At 36.4% G+C, this 15866-nt stretch overlaps 1 long non-coding RNA gene across 1 annotated transcript in view; it reads left to right on the plus strand.

The window, feature by feature from the left end:
- Nucleotides 1-2756: 2756 nt before the first annotated feature.
- The window catches only part of LOC141942671 (uncharacterized), a 158899-nt gene continuing 145789 nt past the window's right edge, over nucleotides 2757-15866 (plus strand). Inside the window, exon 1 of the long non-coding RNA XR_012628700.1 lies at nucleotides 2757-2801. This is a non-coding gene — a long non-coding RNA (uncharacterized LOC141942671). The remainder of the gene's footprint in view (nucleotides 2802-15866) is intronic.

A 15866-nucleotide genomic window follows, 5' to 3' on the forward strand; every position in this document is an offset into this window, starting at 1 on the left:
GTGGCCTTTGGAAAACAATTCTTTGGAGTCTGGTTATAAGGTCCTTTTCTTTGTAATCTCTGAGGAAGGATGTTTTGGCCTGGGAAACAGTAAAGCATGTATCTGGCTTTTAGCAGGAATAAAATATGTGTCCCCTGACTCAGTCCCCAAATTCTACTGCTCTTCCCCTCTTACATAAACCAAAGAAGGATTTCTTCCTTGCAGGTGACCTGCTCTGTACCCCTGTGGTCTTAAGCTCTGTGGAGTCCAGGCTAGGGTTGTAGATTCTCTTTAAGGCTCAGGCTCATACAACCTGTCAGGTGATGAAGAGAGCCTGCATGTGAGGCATTACCTCTGCAGGACATGGGTCAGGAAGGATGGAGGCAGGAAACTGTCCTGTTTGATGTAGATAGTCCAGCAGGCCAGCCCTATGAAGGCAGATACAGGGCACTCTACCTCATGAAGGCTCTCAGTTTCCAGGATGTAGAAGGGCCCTGGGAGGACAATATAGACGTCTGCTAATGCAGAAGTACTTCCCTGGCTCAAGATTTCCACCACTTTTGCTACAAGACACTGGTAGGGTAAGGTAGAGCTCCTTATCTAGTATTGCATAATGAGGTTGTAGAATAGCTGTGGTGTAGAAAGATTGGAACTGTAACAAATCCTAGAAGGTGGGCTATGTGAATGCAGGAAGGACACTTTATGGAGAGGTGTTTATAGGGATACCTGTTCTAGAATGACCCTCAGGAGTGGTGCAGACATAATCTTTATCACCAAGTAAAAGGGAAAATATCAGGGATAAAATTATTGTACTTTTTCTATATTGTATTATCCCTGAAAAATATTGTAAGAAAAGTAATCTGTTAAATGGTATTCTTGGAAAATGTGGGATTTCTTATTTGGTAAATTGCAAAAGTGGAAGGCAAAAACAGTGATAAAAAATGAAAGCTTTCTTGCAATTTTTTTTTTTTTAGTCACAGTGAGATTTCCAGTTGGTAAAAAGTTTAGCAACATTTCAACCGATGCTACAAAATTTCTGGGTTTAGCTGAGTCCAGACATGCTGTTCTCCAAACTGTCTTTACATTTTGCAGTGAGCTTGCTATAAGCTTTTGTATTAGTGTGGACTAGGTGATCTGTCAAAAAAAAAAACCCCTTTATCAAAATACCACTAAAAGAAAAATTGAAGAATTGTAGCCAGTATATTTTACAGCCGTACACTGATATGCGTAGATACTTGTCATCAACATGGATTCATTTCTAGAGTCTCGGTACTAAAATTATTTTACTTCTGAAAAAAACACAAGGTTGTCTTTTTATTTGTTTATATTATATTTATTATCTAGAAATTATTATTAATATTATAATCTATCCTTAATTTTTGCTACTGTATACTGTAAATTGAGTTTTCCTGAGTGCAGCCTTTATGTATTACTGTAAGAAAATAATAGTAGTTTGTAGAGGGTGGAACTAATAACAACATTATTCCTGGAGGAAAAAAAAAGAATGTTTTCTGGAACTTGAAGATCTAAGAGATTATATTTTTTGACCAATTGTCACTGATTTGCCTGGCTAAGCAATCCAAAAAACTACAACTCTGTCCTGTAGTAATGACATTTTATAATCATGCAATCCACAGTGTTTGATCCCAGATGAGAGAAAACTCATATTTTTCTACATACCCTTACTGATGATTGTCTTGAATATACACATATACATATATATATGTATGTGTTACAATGTTTCTGCATTAACAGTGTAACCTTTTCAGTGCTTGTATTTACAGTGCCTGTTTTGAGGATAATTGCAGTAGTCATTGAGTTGTGGGTACCATGAGTCTTAACTCTGACTTAGTTTTTGTTCCAGCTTTTGCATATTCTCTCTTGTATTTACTAGCTTGCATAAAGAATAAAACACAGAATGCTGGATTGAGATATTTCTGATTACCTCAAGGTATTGCTTTCATTTTGTTTAAAATTCCAGCTATGTATACAGAATATTTTGGTAAATGCTGTCTTATTTGGTGCATATGTACTCAGAGTAGCAAAGCCCAAAAGATTCAAAACAGAAATTCATGCTGGAAGTGGCAAGTGAAATAAGAATGTTCCTGGGTCTAGAAAAGGGATAGAAAGGATCATGCTAGAGAAATACCACTTTTGAAGCACAAATTTTATTCACTGTTGATCAAGTTGCACTGCAACACTGGGTCTTGAAAAGCTCAGAAATAGCTGATGTCAAATCACACTTTCATGAGAGTTCTTGGCATGAAGGAGGCATGTCTTATGAAATTTGTTCAGAATAGCCAATGAATTGTCATACAAACTTGTTGCAGATGAAAAAGAGTGATAATTTGAGCAATTTTTGTATAACTAATAATGACAAGTTAACAAAGTCACATGAAAATATTGTCACTATGCTTGGATTTAATGAACCTAATTGTAATACTTCGTATAATCTTGTTTTACATGCTGAATTTAATTTTCATTGATGAACATTTTGTAAATTAGTGCAACTTTTACAGTCAGTAAAAAATTAAAAAATATATATATCCAAAAAAGTAGGCTCATATTCATAAAAGATATTTTAAAAATAATCTGTTACATACCCAATGCCCTAACACTTAACTTATTCAAAACTGAACAATGACTGGAATCTATCCAAATGCAGACAAATGCTAAATACTGCCAGTATACTGCCAGTATAAAACCAGTCTCTCTTGCTAGTATTCGGTGTCCCTAGGGGAGTAGTGACCCGTACATTGCCATCCATAATAGCTACTTTCCCAGGATCAGAGGGGAAGAGAATGTTTGTACAACCAACTTTGGTAAGTTGAATTGCTTTTTCATCATATTTTATTGTGGTTTAGTGGCAATCAATGGACACGGAGAGAGGACTGTCTGGCTAATTGAGATTGCAGAGGCAGAGGCAGAGGAATCAGTCAGAGCAAGTGTTAAGTCTCTACTCATCTGTTACGCTACCTTATTTTCTAGTTTGCTTTTATATTGTCCTTTCTGTCCAACAGTGAGTTTCTCATTGTTTGTTTGATTTTGCTGTTTTACAACTCTTTATCAACTTATTTGGGATATCGTTACGCAGCTCAGTTTGAATTTGGTCTTTTTGAGCACTAAAATATGAGCCCTTACCACAACTGTCCAAGAGCCAAGATTGTATATGGGAGACAAAGAAGAAAAGGAGTCCAGGAAGTCTTAAATTAGGATTTTCCCCATCTCAAACAAGGCCTACAAGACACAAATACCCCCACAGTTCTTAGCAGAGGAGGATGTTTCTGATAGCAATCGTCTGATTCAGACAAATTCTTAAATAAGGGTAAGGATAAGGATAAGCAACATAACTCATTAAATAAGTAGTCTTCCCCTTTGACACAAGTTCCACATTTTCTCCAGAGTTTATGACCATGGGAAAGGAAGTACAAATGTTCCTAGACTTTTATGGGCCAGACAGGCAGAATCTGAGCTATTCCAGAGGATCCTTATCTTCCTTTTCCATGTCACAATTCTGTCCTCTAGTTCATGAAGACAAAGAGCTATTCACAGCATGTCTAGAAAAATTCAAGAGTTGAAGAAAATCCCATGCACTATGGGGGAACACTGTGGATGGGCAAGGCCTCCTTCATTATGAGCTAATAGCAGGAAAAGATTTTTTGTCCTTAATCAGTATGTACAACTGCGTTCATCGATAGAAACAAATTGCAAGATTTTGCTTTAGCAGAGGAAGCAGATTTCACTGATGTCTTGTCTTTTTTTTTTCCTCTTCTTAATTTTTAGTTTTTAAACAGAGCACTCATTTGTGTCTTAGTAGGTGGAAAGAAAGCAGCAGAAAGCAATGTGAAAGGTAGGGCTGTCAGGAAGAGAGGGCACTGTTGCAAAGAGGATGTTAATCAGACTTACAGAGACGGGCACAGAGGTTCCTTAGTGGGGTCTGTAGCTGTAGGTATACATCACCTTTAATGGGAGAAGCTAATTCAGGAGAAAAAGTCTGCAGCAAGTGATGATGAAGAAGTATGAAGATGATAACAATGGCAATTTTACACCATGCTGTTCCTCTAGTACTCTATACTTTTCATGAGAGTTTGCTCAAACTCTCTACTAGTTGTTCCTGTTTCTGGTGCTGTTAGCAGTGATTGGAGTATGCTAAATAGATACAAATGTTGAACTCTGATTGGTTGATATGTGATTGATAACGTTTACTGAATATTTAAATAACTATTACCAACTTTGTTGTGCCCTTTTTTGTGTGTTTTGATTTTCTCTAGAACTAACTAAAACTTACAAAACAAGAGGTAAGGAACAGGGAGGGAAAGACTGGTGATTCTCTTGCCAGTGGTAGTTGCTTCCCATAAGAACCTACCACATTGCACATTTGATGACAGTTGGAATGAATCTTCCAGTTGGACATCCACTGAGAGGAAAGAAATTCTGTGATCTGATCCAAGGTACAGTAGGTAAGGAGGTTCACATGAACAGTGTACTACAGGTCTAAACTAAAACCGGAATGAAGATATGAAGAATAGCTTGGTGGCTATTCAGAGACAGGTGAAAGTCCAGAGTGGGGATCAGGGAGGAGGCAGAGATTTCAGAGAATCACAAGTGGAACAATTGAAGTTGCAGGCTCTGATTTCCTCACTCTTGATATGAGGACTGTGACTGCATTCCTTGTTTCTCTGCACAGACATAAAGCAGTCACAGCTGAAGCTTGAAAGTAGGTTACTCCTGTCAGTGTGTGCTAGGTGTGATCTGAAAATGCCTGCTAGATCTGGACTCTGGATTTGCATGGTGCTTGCTTTCTGAATTATACGAGGCTTACATGGAAATTAGGACCTAATCTCTGCCAAGCGTATCAGTTCTGGGTTTGAACAAGAGCCTACCATAGAAATCCTACGTGTATAGCTCAAGAAGGGTGGTACTCTGTGAGGCAGGTACTTCCAGTGTTTGGCAGCAACAGATTTTTACTGTGATTTTTAATTTAGCCATTTTGGTTATTTCTGTGTGCTTATACTGCTTTCTCAAGAAGAACAGATTTCATAAGTAACACATGTATTTGGTGGTTTTGTATTAGAATCATTCCTGGTGATTATAATAATGATTAAGGAGCTGTCCTGTTAAGCACTGTACAAAATAGAATGAGGGACAGAGCTCTGAAGAATATAATATCAAAAAGGCAGAAGAAAAAGAGAAGAGCTGAAATACCTTTTCTTGTTTCAGTAGTGGAACAAGGAAAATAACATTTGTCTCATTAGTCTAATGGCACTTGACTCCATGTTGCTGTCCTCCCTAATTGAGTTGTTTATTCCCTTCACTGCCGTTGTGTGACAGTGATGGCATCATGATGCATCATGTAATGGTATAACTTCTGTATATATTGGTAGCTACTTTTTTTTTTTTGCAAGGGTACTTATTGGTTTTCAAATATATTTCATTCTTCTAACACCTTCTGGTCCTTCTTGTGCTTACCTCTTTGACAAGGACAAAGTTTGCTGTTTCTGGCCTGATTCTGTAAAGTACTGACTTCCGTTAACTCTACTAACTCAACCCTTAGCTCCTTCCAGGATCAAACTGTGTCTAACTGCACATAAATGATCAAAGACTGTAATACAATGGTTGAATTCCATTTCACTGACAAGTCTATCAAGTTGCAATTGTAGAAGTATTCAGCAGTGTAGAATTCCTTTTCTTTCTTGATTAATTATTACAAATGTTGATGTCCAGTCTGCTCTAATGTAAATTCATAATCTGCTTTCTGAGGTCACCTTATCCATCTCTTGTAATATCATTATTTGCTTTCTTTATTAATAAAGAAATTGCATTCTCATATATTTAACTTTAAAGTTGATAAGCATGGACTGTGGATGGTGGGAGCTGCCAATTCATTATTGTAAGAAGTGGAGAGTAGAGAATTATCAAGAGGAAATATTTACACAGATACCCAAAAGGAACATTTGGACACATCAGCTATATTAGCAGAGTTAATTGTTAAGCATGACCCAACTCCCTTCAGTCTAATTACACCAATCCCCAAATTCCATGAAAAAGCAACAACTAGGCAATAAACAGCTGGAAGAAGGGCTTCAAATGCAGCTGTCTTGCTCTTTTTAACAGAGGATTAAAAAGATTCAAGAGATCATTATGATAAACAGAAACCTTTTGCTTATGTAAACTGTGGGGGACAGTCTGCTCGCTCTCTGCTTTCTCATGAGTGTTCAGAGATAATGAGACCATGTAAATCTTTTCTCCAAAACCTGTATGTAAGGCAAAAACTAGCTTGTTACTGATCACAACAACTTTGTTCCTGAATGCCATTATCATTCATAGCTCAGCAAATTCAATATTGCCCTAGTGACTCTAACTGAAAGCGGAACCTATTATTTTGTCATATCAGAATATTTTTTTCTTTAAACTTTTGTTTGAAATTACTTTTTTTTTGCTTCTCTTTCAAATGCTTCCTACAAATTTTGTAAATCTCTTTAAAAATGAAAAATACTGGGGTTTTTTCTTAAATTCTTATTTAAAAAATACATTTAAACTGATTTATTACATGAGGTTTAGGACTAATATCTTTGAAAACACTTTTTATGGACTGATCTGAATCACATGTATATATATCAATTTGATCTCTGACTTCTTTTTTTATGATATATTTGTGCTGTAGGACTAATTCCTGTTCATTGACATTCCTGTTTTCTCTTATCTATAGAAAATTATATGAATATGACAAAAAAATACATTAATCATTTAAAATATTTTTAGCAAAACAAAGAATTCTGTTGCCGGAAAAAAAAATTTCATTAATCTTCTATCTGTCAGCATTCCTTTGTTTTGAGACCTCTTTTTAGAGTATGACTACTATGTGTATTGTACAGATATCCGGGACTGAAATGGAACTGCTAATGCAGTTCACAAAGAACTGGATTTTATTCAGCAAGAGCATTAATTAAGTGAAGGTTCTAGTTCTAAAGTAACCTGGACTTTAAAGCATCCTCAAACCTAAACATTTATAGACATGAGTTGAATGTAGGAAAATCTGTCACCAGATTGCAAGTGTGTCATCTTTGTATGACAAGTAGAATTTTCAATCCAAGCTGTCTTAGTTTGTCATCTACTTCACGTGACAGTATTGGCAAGGAATTACAGCATCAACTGACATGCAGAACTGGTGCAACAAACAGGTGAGAACTCCGAAGATGGAGCTGAAGCGCCCTTGCTCCTTTACATACCTGATGATAACCGTGTGTAAGAATATGCTGCATAAGTCATCTATTTTTTGCCTGATCCTGCATTAGAATATGATAGCTTTAATTTTACACTGCAAGTTTTTTTGAATATAAAAATAAGATATCCTGTGTCCTTTGGGAAAAATGGCAGTCTGACCTTTACAATCTGGAATCCCATCACAGTTTCCTGGAACTTGTAGAGTTAAAAATGCACCATGTCCAACATGACTTTGCACCATTGCTTACCTGATGAGTTTTCTTGTCTGGCCCGATCTTGTCTTTTCATATATCCTATTTTACTGTAACAGTTTACAACTGTCTTCTCGGATCCTTTCTACACTAGGATACAATGATATAAAAAAACCCAGTGAAGTTAATTTTCATTATATCCTAATAATGCTGAATTTGAATAGAATTCTGCTTTGATTATATCTTATGTACCGCTCTCTCAACCAACAAACTATTTTAATTTGACCTTCACTTAATAATTGCAAAAAACCACATGCTGGTTCTCTTTAATTAACACCTGTATTTCCTCCTTGCTCAAAACTTTGTATAAAGTCTCATTCACAACTTAATAGGTCATACTTTCCAGATACAATCATCTGTGACAGAATACTAGGTAAAATGAAAGACACTGGATAGCATAATTTATTATGAAACCTTTAAGACTACTTACTAAAACTTTTCCCTTTTAAAAAATTAAATAATAATTTGGAACAATTTTAATACCAGCTAGTATGTCTCATCCATGTAAACCGCTTTCAATCTAGCAGTTATCTGCTTTGAACTGAAGGACATAATCCCTTATTAGAACCACATCAGCAGGGTATACAATTTCATAACTACTCACTACCAACTAATAAAAACGTCTTTCTAAAATAGGAATTTTGTTTTGTTTAGAGAAAGGTAATTCCACTTGCTTGAGATTTCAATATTTGATATCCTTCCAGTCCTAAATAAAACTATCAAAATTATTAGTGAAAAAACCCAGAACTCTCCTCAAAGACAAGAAATCAGTAATTTTAGAGTTCTCAGAGTCAAACTTAAGAAATCCAGAACCCAAAAGTCCAAATGCTCTCCCCATTAATTCAAATGGTGTGTTCCTGCAAATTCTTCAGGACCCTGGAAGACTTCATTTTTGTCCTTCCAAGTAGTCCACAAATGGGCTTCTTTGAATCCATGGATTTAGGAAACCTAGGGATTTTTGTGCTGAGGGCTAATGGACAACAATTTGTATAACTCTGATTAGAAACCAGAGGTTTCTGAAGAAGCATGGTTATGTCAGAAGCTTGTCAAGTGCTTCCACCAGGTGTTTTTAATTTGATGATTTAGAAAAAAACTAAAGAAAATGTTTGTAGGTTTTTCTTCTGTCGAGTTCAAAGAGTAGACTTTAAACTCACATGCAGAAGGCTGTATTTGTTTCAGTTAGAGCTGACTCCCACTGTACTCATTTGATCACATTTTAAGGTGTAATAGTTGTTGTCTAAATTTTATTTCTCTGATCCACCCTGTGCAAGGGGTTAACGAGAAGCTGTGCAATCCATGAACACACCAGGAAATTAATTGACTCAGAATCATGATTCCTCCTGTGCTTTTCCCTTCCTGTCATGTGGGACTGTGGGACTACCCCACCAGTTTGTAGAGAGCAGATTACTTGCTGTTGTTTAAATGGCCAAGTACTTTGTCTAGCAAGTATCAAAACTTCACCCTCAAGCATGTATATGGGGAGACAGAGGAAGAAGCATAATGAATATTCAATTTGATGAAAGATTATATTGCTAATAAGCTTATTCATGCAAAGTAATATGTTGCTTGTGGAGGCAATAAGATTATCTGTAAAGTATGGTTCCTTACTAATAGTAACAGAACCTGCCTTTGATCTAATATTCCGTACTGTCATTCTAGTGTTCCAATATTTGAAACAAGGCATTCTTTATTTTGTAGAGACTGCAGCTCAAACACAAAAACCATTTCTCTTTAAATTATTTCTTCATGCCTAGGAGCTAAATGTATTGGATATAGTATCTTACTATCTAATATGTCATGTCAATTTTGGTTCTGAACAATACATTACTTTCTTTGTAATTAAACTAAATATGAGAACTAACAATTTCATACATCTCCTTAAGTGTTCAACTTATCTCCTTATCTTAACGTTCTCCTTATCTCCATAAGAACGGTCAATAAGAAGTCATAGCAATGGATGTGTTTCTCCAGTAGTACAAGGAAAAAATATTCCAGAACTAAAGTAGCAAAAGAGTACATTCTATAGAAGACAACCTTCATTTTTTGACAGTTACTTGCTGCCAACCCAGGCTGGGCAACAGGTTTAAAAAAATCCCAGAGTACTCTCTGTATTCAAAGGCCATATTTCAAAATAAAGTGAAATTAGATAGTCCCTTTTTTTGCTTTGTTACATATTGGAAAGCATTCTTCAGAAACCTACTTGCCTTGGTGCATGTCACATTGTACTGGACATGAAAATTATGCTTGATCCAGAAAAATAAACATCTTAAAAGAGGATAGCTGATATTCAGCTATAAAGTTAATTAAAAGCTTACACTAAAGGTGACCTCTAAAGATTTAGCAAAATATACATTGGAACAGGTAGAAAACTATTCATTCTACTAATAAATGTGCTGCAACTACAGTTAAGGTCTGTGTGAGTTACATTATGTTATAGGCACAGTTGGGCTTTTCTAAACACAACACAGTATAAAATAGACAGTCAGTAGTAAGATTTGCTTTTCTAGATACATGTAATTATTCTTATAGAAAATAATGTGCATGCTATAGAAGTCTAGGCATAGATTTACACAGGTTTGTTTATCTTTATTCAGATCCTGGCCTATATATACTACTTTGCAACAGAAAGCAAGCTGATTGATTTCCATGGGAAGAAAATGCCATTTTTTTCCTTTTACAGAACAAATATATAAGCAAACTCTGCTTTATATGACTGGTATTACCCCAAATCAACATCAGTTACTGACGTCAAGACCACTTTTTATGCAGTATGCATGCTTTCAAATATGCAGTCTGCATATACACTTCCAGATAAATTTTTGAGAATTACAAGGAAGTACTAATTCAGAGCTGATTACCCATTGCATGTGTAAGAGCTGATAAACTGAGCAGCAAGTGTCATAATACCACATTTCAGGGTTTTTAATCACCCAATAACAAAGAAACATATTGACACAAAGTGATACATCACCCTCTTCCTTCTTTCAGTGGTTAAGCACAATTGGCCTTGTATCTTCTGACTTCTTTGTAATAAAATGCAAAACCTGTCTGAACTAGAAGAAAAACTCAGAGTCTAATTAACTGCCGATTTTTAGTAAAGTTTGATTAGTTCTAGTCAGTGGAATCTTTTATTGACTTTGCGAGGGCTGAGAAAGGAACTTTGTCACATCCATCAGAAAGGGAGATTATTATCTTTGGACTGTTTGTTTTTGGCTTTTGCTCTTGTTTCCCAAACCTTTGTTTGAAGCTCAGATGGAAGAAGAGAACTGAATTAACTGAACAAAGGGAGGCCAATATTAAATACAGAGAAGTGTGTGATTGCCAGTGTTCCTGTGAGCTTGATGGTTGTAGGTGGTGAGAGCATGACTGGACTTTTGAACAGCTACTCCCACAGAGGGAATACTAGTTTTGATTTTTCTTTGCATTCTTCTGGGTGGAAGAAGCTCTCAGAAGAGACAACGGGTTCTGTTCCAGCTCATCAGAAAGCCTGTAGGCACACAAGGCTCCCTGCATGGAAGCTTGCATCTAGCTATTTTTCTTTTGACAGTATGCATATTCCTGAAGTAAACATTTTGATATAAAAAATCCCCTTCTCCTGGAAGGTTTCTTCTAAGAAGCATTTTTATATTGTGAAAAATAGTTTTTACAATATAAAAAGCACTTAAACTAACAGTGCACTTTAACTTGTCCAATAATGTTTTATTGGACTCGGGAGGGCATGTTACTGTGTCTAGTAGTTTGCACACTTTCATCATCCACGGAGTTTTCTTCAAAACATCATCTTTGTAGATGAGAAATGAAATAAATAATGTAACAGCCCTATCCCTAGCTTTCATGTGTGAGACTAATTTGTCTACACATATACTGACTGGATATGTAGTCTGAGGCAGAATTTTCAATCAGACGATACCTCTGGATTATTCAAATTGGTGATAGGAGAAAAAACATACATTAAACTGAAAGGGGAGAGAAGGGTGAAAGAATGATTGAAGAGAAGTAGATGGTAGTAATATAAAAAGAAGTACATGGTAGTAATATAAAAATATTTAACTTTCATTTTAAAATATATGATAAAAAATATTTTGCTATTGCATACATTTTCTCAACAATGAAGTATGGTATTCTGAAACATCAGAAGAAAAATATTTTTTGTAGGATTGTTTCTTTTTTATCATGATAGACTAGTTTTAGCCAGAAATAGCTTTATATTCACTTATTTAACATAGCAAATTTTATACTAAGTTCTTGTGCTTTTGACATAAAACCATGTGTCCTCAAACTATCTGGAGACTGAATGGCACAGAGAATAGTGCACAGGCACCTTCATTTAGACAATAGAGTAATAAATCTTCAGGTTCTCTTGCCCATTTCCTAGCAAATACAGGCTTTGAGTAATGTCCCGAATAAGGTTGCTTCTGTTTCTTGTATTCACATACATCTGTATTTCAATTTGAAATGTACCTTTGTTTAAAAAAGAGGGAAACCGTTTTTTAAAACCAAGATAGTAAATTTATATGTAGATCTAACTGTAATGAAATGTATGGAAACGTAAACTCATATTTAAAAGCAGTTTATGGTATTTTCCTATTGATTTATTCCATTTAGTTCAAAATCATGAAGCTCTACAAATACTGAATATTATTTACACACTATTGGAACTAGCTTGGTTTCCTTATTTGATAAATGCTTGGGTATTCTAACCATTGATACTGTGCATATTCATTTAATATTTTCTGATAGAAATAGTGGTGATAGCTCCATGAAATTACTTTCTACCTAAGAGATTATTTATGCAAATCTTCTCTGAAAGTGAACACAATAAAGTAAATTATTGTAACTGACCAACATTCATCCAAAACACAAGACACTGGTGGGAAAACAACTAGTCAGAAGGTCACAGTAGACATATTTTTTAAATAAAATAGCTTCACCCATCTCACTGGGTAGGAAACTTGATAGGTCTTTGAATTCCTAGGTGTTCCTTTGTTTACATGGCAGATTCATACCTAGATTTCTAATATACTGCCTGGTAATCTTACTTTGTGAGATAAAAAGTAGATAGTCTGAGTATAGAGTGTAAAATTATTCAGACTAACAAAGGAATAATGGGAAAAGTGTTAACTAGCAGAAGAACATCTTGCCTTTTTCAGATTTAGGTATACATAGGAAAATACAGCTAAAAAGTAGTACCTCATATTTGACTGGTAAGAACTTAACCAATTTTTAACAAAATTTTTCTATTATATAAAATAATATGAATTATGCTGCTAAACAGGATGTTTTTCTGTGCATAAAATCTAAGACAGAGTGCCCTGCAGAATTCAAACCTGATACAAAAGAAGTGTATTTTATTAGGTGAGTAACTTAAGAAAATGAACATTCATATATTCAGAGGTTATAGATACTTTTATTTACTCTGGCACAGAGATAAAATGATTTAGTATTATGAGCTGCCTACTAACATTTTCAGTACAAAAGATGTCAGATTACAACAGTGATTCCATGCTGGCTTTATGACTCATGAACCATTTATGTTCATTCCATGAACACAAAGAAGTGAAACTGCGTCCAGTTACATTTGCAAATGCATTTTACTGGAGAAAGGTGAATATTGAAAGAATTTTTCAGTCTAATTCAAAGGAATTTATTTGTCCAGTTCCCATCATCTTATAATACATTAAAAAGCAATAACTAGGGCCTGTAATATCTGATAAGAGTAGATGTTAGATATGCCTGATATGATGTACTGCAAACGAGGTTACCTATTTTCCTATCTTAAATAGTAGTAAGAGGTAATAGGGAAAAAGCTGTTTCACAGAATCACAGAATCATCAAGGTTGGAAAAAACCTTGAAGATCATCTAGTCCAAACATTAACCTAACACTGACCATTCTCAAATACACCATATCCCTCAGCGCTATGTCAACGCGACTCTTAAACACCTCCAGGGATGGGGACTCCACCACTGCCCTGGGCAGCCCATTCCAACGCCTAACAACCCCTTCTGTAAAGAAATGCTTCCTAATATCCAGTCTAAACCTTCCCTGGTGCAACTTGAGGCCATTACCTCTTGTCCTATCACTTACTACTTGGTTAAAGAGACTCATCCCCATCTCTCTGCAACCTCCTTTCAGGCAGTTGTAGAGGGCCATGAGGTCTCCTCTCAGCCTCCTCTTCTCCAGACTAAACAACCCCAGTTCCCTCAGCCGCTCCTCGTACGACATGTGCTCCAGACCCTGCACCAGCTTCGTTGCCCTTCTCTGGACACGCTCGAGTAATTCAATGTCCTTTTTGTAGTGAGAGGCCCAAAACTGAACACAGGAATCGAGGTGTGGCCTCACCAGTGCCGAGTACAGGGGTAAGATCACTTCCCTGTCCCTGCTGGCCATGCTGTTTCTCATACAAGCCAGGATGCCATTGGCCTTCTTGGCCACCTGGGCACACTGCTGGCTCATGTTCAGCCGGCTGTCAATCAACACCCCCAGGTCCCTCTCTGACTGGCAGCTCTCCAGCCACTCCTCCCCAAGCCTGTAGCGCTGCTGGGGGTTGTTGTGGCCAAAGTGCAGAACCCGGCATTTGGCCTTATTGAAACTCCTACAGTTGGCCTTAGCCCATCGCTCCAGCCTGTCCAGATCTCTCTGCAGAGCCTCCCTACCCTTGAGCAGATCAACACTCCCAACCAACTTGGTGTCGTCTGCAAACTTACTGAGGGTGCACTCGATCCCCTCGTCTAGATCATCAATAAAGATGTTAAACAGGAGTGGCCCCAAAACCAAGCCCTGGGGGACACCACTCGTGACCGGCCGCCAACCAGATTTAACTCCACTCACCACAACTCTTTGGGCCCGGCCATCCAGCCAGTTTTTTACCCAGCAAAGCGTGCGCTCATCCCAGCCTCGAGCAGCCAGTTTCGCCAGGAGAATGCTGTGGGAAATGGTGTCTAAGGCCTTACTAAAGTGAAGGTAAACAACATCCACAGCCTTTCCCTCATCCAATAAGCAGGTCGCCCTGTCATAGGAGGAGATCAGGTTTGTTGAGCAGGACCTGCCTTTCAGAAACCCATGCTGACTGGGCCTGATCATCTGGTTGTCTCGCATGTGTTGTGTGATCGTGAACTTCCTTGTAAACTTCTTCACATCCTTGCATGTGTCCCTTTGCAGGAGGCCACTTATTTGGAAAGTCTACTGAAACCAAGCTTTTGTGATTTAGTTAAATCCAAACATGAACTTTTCAAGTAATCTCTATATTTTATGGTGATACGGTATTTTTGCACACTGAAAAGATCTAGATAGAATAGTATATTTTATTATTATATTACTATGTTACTAGTATATTTTCCCATTGAGGAAAGAGGTTAGTAAGTCTAAAATACTGAGGAGAGATAGACAAGAATCATCAAGATTAAACTCCCCCTGTGAGAATTAGGTTTGTACTTGCTTTATTTGTTTCTTACCTTACACCACCGCCCCCCCCCCCCCGCTAAAAAAAAAAAAAAAAAAACCAAACCAAAGCTAGTAAGTATTTATATGCACATAGCAAATAGCTCACTTCAAACCTATTTCTCCTTGCTTGAATTCTTTGACCCTCCTTACCAAACTTCAGTTTCTGCACTGACTGGAACCTCTAAAATCCACAGAAAAAATACACAGAACAGATAAAAGCACTAGAGGGAGACATGAGCCCGTGAACTTAACCAGTGTAGTAACATCATATGTTTAAGTCTTGTGAGAAATTACTATGTCAACCAGATGAAACTTTAGTTCTGAAGGAAGTCTTTAGCTACAAATAGTCTAAGGGTTTAAGGTATGTTTGGTAATGATTTTGAGAGCTCTAAAGAGTGTTTTAAGATCTCCGCCAAATTTAAGTCAAGTTGCTTACTACTGAGTTATGTTTTCACTATTCCTATTTCACTATTTCAGAATTCCTGCAGTTAGACATATTCTTTCAAATATATTACAATACACTATTGTAAACTCTAACACTTACAAAAGTGCAAGGTGAAGAGAGCATGTTATTTCAAAGTCCTTTACAAGCTCTACTGTGTAAATCCACCTGTATACCTATTTCCATATACAAACTTATTTCTGGTCTAGGCACTATTTGAGAAGAGATATAGACTGATGCTAGACAAATATGTGACATTCAGTTTGAGATTTTATCGTGGAAGAAAACTTTTCATCTTCTTTTGCAGAGTATATTTAGAAGTGAGAGATACAGGTTTTCATGTAGGTTTATGATTTAATATAAAATGTCACCACTTGGGGTTTTATTTTTTTATTTATTTTTATTGTTATTTTTGTTTATTTTTATTTTTATTAGCTTGTTAGATAAAGAAAACTATAATAAATGCATTGTATTATTCTTGTAGTTATAACTATTTTTAGTTATTTAAGAAATCACTTTATATCCAAC

This window comes from Strix uralensis, chromosome 4 (genome assembly GCF_047716275.1).
Source record: "Strix uralensis isolate ZFMK-TIS-50842 chromosome 4, bStrUra1, whole genome shotgun sequence".
Classification (NCBI taxonomy): Eukaryota; Metazoa; Chordata; class Aves; order Strigiformes; family Strigidae; genus Strix; species Strix uralensis.